Source organism: Chanodichthys erythropterus, chromosome 2, assembly GCF_024489055.1.
Source record: "Chanodichthys erythropterus isolate Z2021 chromosome 2, ASM2448905v1, whole genome shotgun sequence".
Classification (NCBI taxonomy): domain Eukaryota; kingdom Metazoa; phylum Chordata; class Actinopteri; order Cypriniformes; family Xenocyprididae; genus Chanodichthys; species Chanodichthys erythropterus.
In genome coordinates, this window is record NC_090222.1 from 38,287,205 (window position 1) to 38,299,877 (window position 12,673).

Sequence of the window (12,673 nt, forward strand, 5' to 3'; positions counted from 1 at the left end):
TTCGAGAAGAAAGTCAAGATAAAATGTTGAGAATAAAGTAATTAAATTACGAGAAAAAAGTCATTAGATTACGAGAACAAATTCATTAAATTATGAGAAAAAAAGTTGCTAAATTTCGAGAAAAAAGTCAAGATAAAATTTTGAGAATAAAGTCATTAAATTACGAGAAAAAAGTCATTAGATTACGATAACAAATTCGTTAAATTATGAGAAAAAGTAGTCAAATTACGAGAAAAAAGTAGTTAAATTATAACAAATTAGTTAAATTATGAGAAAAAAGTTGTTACATTACGAGAACAAATTCGTTAAATTATGAGAAAAAAAGTTGCTAAATTTTGAGAAAAAAGTCGAGATAAAATGTTGAGAATAAAGTCATTAAATTACGAGAAAAAAGTCATTAGATTACGAGAACAAATTCATTAAATTATGAGAAAAAAGGTTGCTAAATTTCGAGAAAAAAGTCGAGATAAATTGTTGAGAATAAAGTCATTAAATTACGAGAAAAAAATTGTTAGATTACTAGAACAAATTCATTAAATTATGAGAAAAAAAGTTGCTAAATTTCGAGAAAAAAGTCAAGATAAAATTTTGAGAATAAAGTCATTAAATTACGAGAAAAAAGTCATTAGATTACGATAACAAATTCGTTAAATTATGAGAAAAAAGTTGTTAAATTTTGAGAAAAAAGTCGAGATAAATTGTTGAGAATAAAGTCATAAAATTATGAGAAAAAGTTGTTAAATTACGAGAAAAAAGTAGTTAAATTATAACAAATTAGTTAAATTATGAGAAAAAAGTTATTAGATTACGAGAACAAATTCGTTAAATTATGAGAAAAAAAGTTGCTAAATTTTGAGAAAAAAGTCGAGATAAATTGTTGAGAATAAAGTCATTAAATTACGAGAAAAAAGTCATTAGCTTACGAGAACAAATTCATTAAATTATGAGAAAAAAAGTTGCTAAATTTCGAGAAAAAAGTCAAGATAAAATTTTGAGAATAAAGTCATTAAATTACGAGAAAAAAGTCATTAGATTACGATAACAAATTCGTTAAATTATGAGAAAAAAGTTGTTAAATTTTGAGAAAAAAGTCGAGATAAATTGTTGAGAATAAAGTCATAAAATTATGAGAAAAAGTAGTTAAATTACGAGAAAAAAGTAGTTAAATTATAACAAATTAGTTAAATTATGAGAAAAAAGTTATTAGATTACGAGAACAAATTCGTTAAATTATGAGAAAAAAAGTTGCTAAATTTTGAGAAAAAAGTCGAGATAAATTGTTGAGAATAAAGTCATTAAATTACGAGAAAAAAGTCATTAGCTTACGAGAACAAATTCATTAAATTATGAGAAAAAAGTCATTAGATTACGATAACAAATTCGTTAAATTATGAGAAAAAGTAGTTAAATTACGAGAAAAAAGTAGTTAAATTATAACAAATTAGTTAAATTATGAGAAAAAAGTTGTTACATTACGAGAACAAATTCGTTAAATTATGAGAAAAAAAGTTGCTAAATTTTGAGAAAAAAGTCGAGATAAAATGTTGAGAATAAAGTCATTAAATTACGAGAAAAAAGTCATTAGATTACGAGAACAAATTCATTAAATTATGAGAAAAAAGGTTGCTAAATTTCGAGAAAAAAGTCGAGATAAATTGTTGAGAATAAAGTCATTAAATTACGAGAAAAAAATTGTTAGATTACTAGAACAAATTCTTTAAATTATGAGGAAAAAAAGTAGCTAAATTTCGAGAAAAAAGTCGAGATAAAATGTTGAGAATAAAGTCATTAAATTACGAGAAAAAAGTCATTAGATTACGAGAACAAATTCATTAAATTATGAGAAAAAAGGTTGCTAAATTTCGAGAAAAAAGTCGAGATAAATTGTTGAGAATAAAGTCATTAAATTACGAGAAAAAAATTGTTAGATTACTAGAACAAATTCGTTAAATTATGAGGAAAAAAAGTAGCTAAATTTCGAGAAAAAAGTCGAGATAAAATGTTGAGAATAAAGTCATAAAATTATGAGAAAAAGTCATTAAATTACGAGAAAAAAGTAGTTAAATTATAACAAATTAGTTAAATTACGAGAAAAAATTTGTTAGATTACGAGAACAAATTCGTTAAATTATGAGAAAAAAAGTTGTTAAATTTCGAGAAGAAAGTCAAGATAAAATGTTGAGAATAAGGTCATTAAATTACGAGAAAAAAGTCATTAGATTACGAGAACAAATTCATTAAATTATGAGAAAAAAAGTTGCTAAATTTCGAGAAAAAAGTCAAGATAAAATTTTGAGAATAAAGTCATTAAATTACGAGAAAAAAGTCATTAGATTACGATAACAAATTCGTTAAATTATGAGAAAAAAGTTGTTAAATTTTGAGAAAAAAGTCGAGATAAATTGTTGAGAATAAAGTCATAAAATTATGAGAAAAAGTTGTTAAATTACGAGAAAAAAGTAGTTAAATTATAACAAATTAGTTAAATTATGAGAAAAAAGTTATTAGATTACGAGAACAAATTCGTTAAATTATGAGAAAAAAAGTTGCTAAATTTTGAGAAAAAAGTCGAGATAAATTGTTGAGAATAAAGTCATTAAATTACGAGAAAAAAGTTGTTAGATTACTAGAACAAATTCGTTAAATTATGAGAAAAAAGTAGCTAAATTTCGAGAAAAAAGTCAAGATAAAATGTTGAGAATAAAGTCATTAAATTACGAGAAAAAAGTTGTTAGATTATGAGAAAAAAGTAGTTAAATTATAACAAATTAGTTAAATTATGAGAAAAAAGTTGTTAAATTTCGAGAAAAAAGTCGAGATAAAATGTTGAGAATAAAGTCATAAAATTATGAGAAAAAGTCGTTAAATTACGAGAAAAAAGTAGTTAAATTATAACAAATTAGTTAAATTACGAGAAAAAATTTGTTAGATTACGAGAACAAATTCGTTAAATTATGAGAAAAAAAGTTGTTAAATTTCGAGAAGAAAGTCAAGATAAAATGTTGAGAATAAAGTCATTAAATTACGAGAAAAAAGTCATTAGATTACGAGAACAAATTCATTAAATTATGAGAAAAAAAGTTGCTAAATTTCGAGAAAAAAGTCAAGATAAAATTTTGAGAATAAAGTCATTAAATTACGAGAAAAAAGTCATTAGATTACGATAACAAATTCGTTAAATTATGAGAAAAAGTAGTTAAATTACGAGAAAAAAGTAGTTAAATTATAACAAATTAGTTAAATTATGAGAAAAAAGTTGTTACATTACGAGAACAAATTCGTTAAATTATGAGAAAAAAAGTTGCTAAATTTTGAGAAAAAAGTCGAGATAAAATGTTGAGAATAAAGTCATTAAATTACGAGAAAAAAGTCATTAGATTACGAGAACAAATTCATTAAATTATGAGAAAAAAGGTTGCTAAATTTCGAGAAAAAAGTCGAGATAAATTGTTGAGAATAAAGTCATTAAATTACGAGAAAAAAGTTGTTAGATTACTAGAACAAATTTGTTAAATTATGAGGAAAAAAAGTAGCTAAATTTCGAGAAAAAAGTCAAGATAAAATGTTGAGAATAAAGTCATTAAATTACGAGAAAAAAGTCGTTAGATTATGAGAAAAAAGTAGTTAAATTATAACAAATTAGTTAAATTATGAGAAAAAAGTTGTTAAATTTCGAGAAAAAAGTCAAGATAAAATGTTGAGAATAAAGTCATAAAATTATGAGAAAAAGTCGTTAAATTACGAGAAAAAAGTAGTTAAATTATAACAAATTAGTTAAATTACGAGAAAAAATTTGTTAGATTACGAGAACAAATTCGTTAAATTATGAGAAAAAAAGTTGTTAAATTTCGAGAAGAAAGTCAAGATAAAATGTTGAGAATAAAGTCATTAAATTACGAGAAAAAAGTCGTTAAATTACGAGATCAAATTCATTAAATTATGAAAAAAAAGTTGTTAAATTTCGAGAAAAAAGTCAAGATAAAATGTTGAGAATAAAGTCATTAAATTACGAGAAAAAAATGGTAAGATTACGAGAACAAATTTGTTAAATTATGAGAAAAAAAGTTGTTAAATTTCGAGAAAAAAGTCAAGATAAAATGTTGAGAATAAAGTCATTAAATTACGAGAAAGAAGTCATTAGATTACGAGAACAAATTTGTTAAATTATGAGAAAAAAAGTTGCTAAATTTCGAGAAAAAAGTCGAGATAAAATGTTGAGAATAAAGTCATTAAATGATGAGAAAAAAGTAGTTAAATTATGAGAAAAAAGTTGTTAAATTACGAGAACAAATTCGTTAAATTATGAGAAAAAAGTTGCTAAATTTCGAAAAAAAAGTCAAGATAAAATGTTGAGAATAAAGTCATTCAATTACGAAAAAAATTTGTTAGATTACGAGAACAAATTCGTTAAATTATGAGAAAAAAGTCGTTAGATTACGAGAACAAATTCGTTAAATTATGAGAAAAAAGTCGTTAGATTACGAGAACAAATTCGTTAAATTATGAGAAAAAAAGTTGTTAAATTTCGAGAAAAAAGTCGAGATAAAATGTTGAGATTAAAGTCATTAAATTACGAGAAAAAATTTGTTAGATTACGAGAACAAATTCGTTAAATTATGAGAAAAACAGTTGTTAAATTTCGAGAAAAATTTTTAGATAAAATGTTGAGAATAAACATTAAATTATGAGAAAAAAGTCGTTAAATTACGAGAAAAAAGTCGTTAAATTATGATAACAAATTCGTAATTTAACTAATTTGTTCTCGTAATTTAAACACTTTTTTCTCATAATTTAATGAGTTTCCGCAAAATTTAACAATCTCGAGATGGTTTCATTTTTTTATTATTGCTTGGCCCTAATCCTCTTCCGTACAAACACGGCCTTTATTAACCCTCCGTAGCCGTGTGGAATATGTTATAAAGCTTGGATGGGTCAGGATATTTATTAATATTTCTCCGATTGCGTTCATCAGAAAGAAGAAAGTCCTATACACATAGGATGGCTTGAGGGTGAGTAAATCATGGGCTAATTTTCATTGTAAAGTGAACTAATCCTTTAAGTAAATTCTTGAGAACTGCACAAGAACTGCACAGGAATTTCAAGTAACGTAGTTAGCAAATGAAACCTTATTGTAAAACGTTACAGAAGTTCATGAATATGTTCCTAAGAACTTTCTTTCTACAATGAATTTCTATATGCATCTGATTTAACTGAACTTATCTTGGATCTCATTCTACAGCAGTTCTGTTTAAGACATCTAATTTTCTTAATGTTTCTACATCGCACAAGATTCATAATGCTGTCAACTTTATTTCAGGATCTAACCACTATAAATCATATAAATGATTTCCATTTTCTCGCACCTACCATCAGCACCATTACCTGCCCACCTGCAGTAATAAATACACCCGGCCCAGGAAATGACTGCAATTTTAAGAATATTCAAGCATCCAGTCACTTCACTGGGTTTTGCTTCTGAAGAAAATCAAGGCCTGAGTGTGTGAAGGTTTCTCAGAAGCTGAACAGATGTAGTAAAGAGTGGCTTCATATTCATGTGCTTATGAAACAATGATTTTCCATGAGTCCCCCCTGAACTAATTATTATTTCAATAATTTAACAACACATTTGCATAATCACTGTTCTCTGATATTTTTTGTCACATGAAATACAGGTAAACAAATAAAATATTTAATCGTTTAAATGTTTGATTTGGGTTGTTGTTGTTTTTTTTATTTTAAAATTATTTATTATTAAAACAAATTATTATTCATTTTGAATTACATGTAAACATTTATTACATTAAATATACAAAATTAATTAACATTATATATTTTGATTTAATTATTACAATTTTAATCAATAAAATACTATATAGAGAAGTAAAAATAAAATAATAAAATAATAAAAAGTAATTTATCGATAATTAAAAAATATTATATTTATACATAAACATTTTTAATTTAGTTTATAAATATACATATACATTATTTTAGTATATAATTATTAAATATACACTTGTATTTATTTTTATTATATAATTATTTATAAATAATTAAATACACACACAAATATATATGTGTGTATATATATATATATATATATATATATATATATATATATATATATATATATATATATATACACACACACACACACATACACACACACACACACACACACACAATACAATACAATTATTTCATTATTTATTTATGTTTATTTAATTATTACTTTTTTATCAATAAAGTACTATATACAGAAGTCTAAGACATCTAATTTTATATAAAATTAAAATTGCTATATTTATAAATTCTTAATTATGTTTATATATTATTAAATAAAAAATATTATTTTATATTATTTATAAATAATTAAACATATATATTGAATGATTTATTATTAAAATATTACTATCATTACTTTATTTTTAATATTAATTTTAATGAATTATTTAATGTATATATTTACATTAGATATAAATATACAATTATTTAATTATTTATTTTGATTGAATTATTACCTTAAATAAATAAAGTACTATATATAGAAGTACTGTATTGATAAAAAATGTAATAATTAAATCAAAATAATAATTATTAATTAGAATAATAAATAATAATTAAATATATAAATATACATTTTAATTCATTACGTGTATATAATTAATACATAAAAATGTAAAAAATATTTGTTAATTATTATTTATTTTGATTTAATTAATTACATTTGAAACAACACAGTACTGTGAAATAACATTTGAGCTAATGTTTGTCATTCCACCCTTCAGTGCATGTGATATCAGAGAGATCACTTCATGTATTTCCTACGACAGTGGCGGCAATATGCAGTTGTGTTATAAGTGTGGATGCTGGATTTGGGATTTGCCATCCCGTCCGCTGACAGACCTCAGTAAGCAATGAGACGTCCGGCAGAGTCTTTTGTCGGCAGGATGACGTTCAGCAGACTCCATTCAGCTGTGTTTGGATTAGAGGGAACCTGCAGGAGAAACATCTTCTTGAACAGGCCAAAGATAAACACAAAAACTGCAGAAGTTCAGCATCCTCCATCACTTATGTAACTGTTGATTAAATATTTTGGCTAATTTGATGATGCTTTGCAATTTTCTCGGCTCCATCGTACCATATTTAAATCGATTGAGCAGATTTTCCCTCATGAGCACACTCTCTCCAGAGATGTTAGGAAATTGTAATTACCGCATGAGGTGCATTCAAGTGATTTTGGCTGGAATAAAATGGATATATTGGGCAATTTATTTACCTTCCCCAAAAAACATAGCAAGCTTTTTAACAGTAGTATGATATAATGAAGAGAAGCATTAGGACTGATACTTCATTTGGGTATTTTAAAATTCTGCAGCCACAGAGAATGATGGGAAATGTGGAAACCTGTACCATAGTATGCAAAAATTTTGATTCAACTTCACTGTCTTTACAATTTGCCATGATTCTTAGGTTACAGTTAGCAGCGCCACCTACTGGTCCGGAGGTACAAAAAATGGCTATTTTTTAGGGCTTGGTATTGACACAATTTTCACGATTCCATTCGATTGCTATTCACATGCCTTCGATTTGATTACAATTTTGATTCGATTCAATTCGATATTGATTATTTTGGATGTAGTATTTCCGTTACAGCACATGGCAATTTTTTTTAGAGGAAAAAATCTCTCAGCTAATGCTGTAAACTACACATGAGAGTCACTACTATAATAACATTTAATGTTAAATTAACTTATTTATATACAAACACTTAAATTACACTCAATGATGTTTTTATTATAAAGTTTGGAATTACATAATCATATTTCTACTCCAATTCATATTTTTTTAAATATAAACATTTAAATCGCAGCTGTCGTAACTGATTTATTCAAACATGCATTAAATATTGAAGAACATTAAAAATTATAATGAATATGTAACAGTGCATAGCTATATTTATCAGAATGTTGCTTTCTAGAGTTAATTTTCTAGCTGACTAATGATTTTATGGTCACTGAATATGTTTTTCTGAAGTAAATGTGACGTTACGTGACATTGAAGCTGTTTTATTGAGTCTTTTCGAGGTTGAAGCACCGATTGAGCGATTACACGAGACATGATACGGATTTCAGTAAGTTGTACTGTATATTTTAACATACCTTCAGATGTTCATGTTTATTTCGCTGTAACTGGTATTAAAGCGGAGGAGAAGATGATCACATGCTTCTCTTTAACTGAGGCGCTAAAGCGATCCGTCACGCCACATTAAACAGCACCAAAACTGTATTTATTTTTTGAATCTCATAATAAGATGGACGTCATTTGAAATCCGAGACTTTGCTTCATATCAAAAGAAACAAAGATTATTGTGATTTATTGGATGGGACGCGCTGCATATTCTGCTCAACTGAAAACAGACTAGACTAATCGATTCTTGGGCTTTAAGAATCAATATCGGTTCATAAAAATGAGAACTGATTAAAATCGAGAAATCAATATTTTTTACCCAGCCCTACTATTTTTTCTTATAACTTTTGGGAAAGTTATGAAATTTGGCACACTGATAGAGGTCAGTCTCAAAATTAACCACACCAATTTTGGAGTCTCAATCCCTCTAGCGCCACCAACTGTCCAAACTTTCACTCATGTTTATGCTAATAACTTTTGAACCGTTAGGGCTAGAAACAAAATTCCTTGGCTCAAGATGATTCGATATGCTTTCATGAAAATTTCAGCAGACTGGTCCACAGTAGACGCCTGCTTTCAAACGCTCCCGTGTGCATCTGTGTAAACGCTCAGTGCAGAGCATCATTAATGACTATTTACAACGTTTTTGAAGCATTGATCATTGAAGCCAATCACAGACATATCTGATGAGTGCTTGAACACAAGAGCCAATCAGAGGTGTTATGAATCTGTTCAACAGCGCTCAAAGCGTCACATTTTTAAATTTCAGTACAAACTAGGTACTGAAGTCGGTGCATTTGACAACTCTAGAACCAGATCATTTCCAGTTGTAGAATTCGAGTGGAATTCCTCTACGCTTTATTGTATTAAGACCAAATTTGTTCCAGGTCAAGCATGACCTGAGGTTATATGCTGTGTTTCGGAGCAGCACCACCTATTGGTCCAGAGGTACAAAAAATTTTTGCTTATAACTTCTAAACGGTTTGTCCAAAAATTATAAAATTGGTCTTGTTAGATTTGAGGTATCCAATCTAATTTTCCATGTCAGACATTTTGGGCGTCAACCATTCTGAATGCTGTAGTAAAATCCTTTATTTTATGAACGCATGAACGTATCATTACGAAATTTGGCATGGGTCATTGGCACGATGCCCTCAAGGAGTCTGAGAAGTTTCGGACCAGCGCCACCTAGTGGTGATTTTTTTTTTACATGCTTATAACTTTGGATATGGTTGACTTATTTTCGCTTATTTTCCTGAATAATTGCAGAGTCCAGTGATACCAAACATGCTAGGTTTTGCCTTGGTTAGTGAAACACCGTGATTTAGCGTTTAACAACATTAGCAAATATCTTAGAAACCGTTAGTCTGATCGAGAAATTGAAAACATAGGTCGTTGATTATACACTAATGGCCTAATGTCAATATTTTGATAGTAAGTGGCAAAAAAAATGCAATCATTGTTCAATTGTGGGTAATTTTTAATGTATTCATACATATAAATGTCTAAAACTATGGATATTTTTACCAAATTTCACATCTATATATAGGGACATTCTGAGGACAGACACAAAAAGTGGTGGGACCGCACCACTTGGTGGCGCTATAATTGAACAAAACATTAAATTGGCTCTAACTGCAGTACTGTTGGTCTGATTGACTTCAAAATTGACATGTAGTGCCTTTGTCTCAGTTGCTATCAGTCCCTTATAGAATATAATACATTATACCTTATAATAAACCCCCATAATAAACCTAGAAAACGTTTGTTTGAAGCTGTGAGCTCTTTTGTAATAGTGTAATGTGAATTAACCCCATTTCCAAGAACTGAACCAAAGATAAAATATTCCTAAAATGAGTACTGCAAAACTGAAATGTTCACATGCCATTTTAATTCAAATGCTGAATCAGTGAATTGAAGAAAGATGAAGAAATGCTTGTAGAGCAGAAGTGACAAAGGACACACCTACAGTACAAACACATCATCACACATGCTACAGCCGCGTCACTGACCTGACGGTAAACCAGTCTTACGGAAACTCTCGTGGTTTTGCTGAAGCAGCTGAATGTAGAAATCAGGTTATAGCATCACATCCATTCAGGAACATTCAGGCCTGTGTTTCTGTAGTTTCTGTCATTTCACTTCCCCTCTTGGGTCAGTCTGGATTATTCCAGAAAAAAATTCTGTCAAAACACAGAACTAAATGCAAATTAGTGGGTTTTATTTTCGACGGTGGTCGCTTTGAGGTCCAGTCTTCCTGTTTGTGTACAACATATTTACAATACATATAGTCGACATATAGCTCATTTTGGCTGCTGGAAAAAAACAGTGTGTCTATATCAGACAGATGTGTCTACTGACCTAACATATTTTCTTGAATTAATCCAGATTTTTAAAAATATTTCAGTCATTTAATATCACATTCACATGCTTACAGTTCACTGATGTTGGTTAATGTCACATGACATGCAGGAAAACAAATGAAATATTTATTTTGTATTATGTGTTTTTATTTGGATTGTTTGAATTTTTAAATTAGTTATTAATTAATTATTATTATTATTGATTAATTATGTACATAACAAATATTAAATATTAAATGAAATAAAAAATATTAAATTAATTGTTATATGTATTATTACCATTAAAAAAAGCAATTTATCTGGACAGTTTTCATTTTTAAATGATATATTATTATTATTATTATTATTATCATTATTAATTATTATATGCACATAATAACATTATTAAAATTAATATAAATATTACATCAATTGTTATATGGATTATTAGAAATCCAAATAAAGTGCTTTATTTAGAGTTTTCATTTTTAAATGATTTATTATTAAAATCATTCATGATAAAAATTATTAATTATTATTATTGATTAATTAAATAATTATGTAGGTAATATAATCATTAAATTAAACATGAATTTTAAAATACTTGTTATATGTGTATTATTACCGATCCAAAAAAAAAAATGCTTTATTTGGATATTTTTAATTTTTTTGAGTATTAAATTATCAATTAATTAATTAATTGTACATAATATTATTATTAAAATTAATATAAATATTAAATTAATTGTTATATGGATTATTAACAATCCAAATAAAGTGCTTTATTTAGAGAGTTTTAATTTACTTAAATATTTATTATTAAAATTAATCATTGATTAATTATTATTATTATTGATTATAGTTGATTAATTAATTAATTATTCAAATACTTAACATAATTATTAAATTAAATATAAATATTAAATTAATTGTTATATGTATCATTACTAATCCCAAAAAAAGGGCTTAATTTGGCTAGTTTTAATTTTTAAATAATTGAATATAATTATTGATTATTATTAATTAATTGTTATATGTACTGATACATAATAATATTATTTAAATTAATATATTTTTTATATTGATAATTAACAATTCAAATAAAGTGCTTTATTTGGAGAGTTTTAATTTTTAAATTATTTATTATTAAAATTATTATTATTATTGATTAATTAATTATAATATATACATAAAATCATTATTAAATTAAATATAAATATTAAATTCATTGTTATATGGACTTTTAACAATCCAAATAAGTGTTTTATTTGCAAATCTTTTATTTTAAAATTATTTCTTCTTAATATTAAATTTATTTATTAAATTAAATATTAAAATAATAATTATATTAATTAGTTATTTGCATTTCATCAACTCGCATATCCCAGTTTTATAGACATTCTAAAATATTGATTAAAATAAGGAAGATCTTTCTCAGCATCTCGTTTGATCAAGATGTAGCAAGAATTTCTTAACTTCCATGTCCAGGTGTCTGGCATTGAAGTGTCTGACCTCAGGAGAACACAAACAGCTCGTAAAATGTCACCGAAGCAGGTCTGTTTTCTTTAATGAGCCTTTCCCTGGATGTTTCTAGTCAAAGAACTGGAAAATGCCAGTGTTGTTTTCTTCTCAACAAATGATGTGTGAACATAAATATGTCTCAAGGCTGGAGAGGAATGATGGCTTTTCATGAATTTACAGTCATTAAAAACAAGACCAATTGTGTCACTGTTCAACAAAGTTGCTGAATGTTAATCGCCAGTGAAAACTTACAATTTTCCATGTCATTACAGTGCAGGCCTCGACATTGTGAACCAATTGCAATATATAAAGTTGACTTTTAAACTATTAAATTCTGAAAGTACCATATTTATATTTATTGGCTATTTGACCTTGTTGACCCAAATCTGAATAACTCATGCATTTATATAACGTCAGTAAAACCTATTTGAACAAATATTTTGAATTGAATGTTATGAACAATAAAAGGTGAAGGCTTTTGCACAAAATTGGACAATTTTATGCAATTTTATTCCAAAATGGCAAATATAGATGGTATCAGGAAACGACTTAAGCTGGTGCATGCAAACCCTGTACTTTGAGGAAGAGATAAGAACAAAAGAAAGAATGACAGAAAGAAA

General features: G+C 26.6%; 1 protein-coding gene and 1 long non-coding RNA gene across 2 annotated transcripts in view; one reads left to right on the forward strand and one right to left on the reverse strand.

Moving 5' to 3' along the window:
- Positions 1-10,323, reverse strand: part of LOC137037708 (uncharacterized) — a 43,376-nt gene extending 33,053 nt beyond the window's left edge. Inside the window, exons 1-2 of the long non-coding RNA XR_010897310.1 lie at positions 10,203-10,323; positions 6,907-6,997 (exon numbers count right to left, since the gene is read on the reverse strand). This is a non-coding gene — a long non-coding RNA (uncharacterized lncRNA). The remainder of the gene's footprint in view (positions 1-6,906; positions 6,998-10,202) is intronic.
- The window catches only part of LOC137037679 (free fatty acid receptor 2), a 47,525-nt gene that overhangs the window by 19,641 nt on the left and 15,211 nt on the right, over positions 1-12,673 (forward strand). The gene's annotated exons all lie outside the window — the stretch shown is intronic.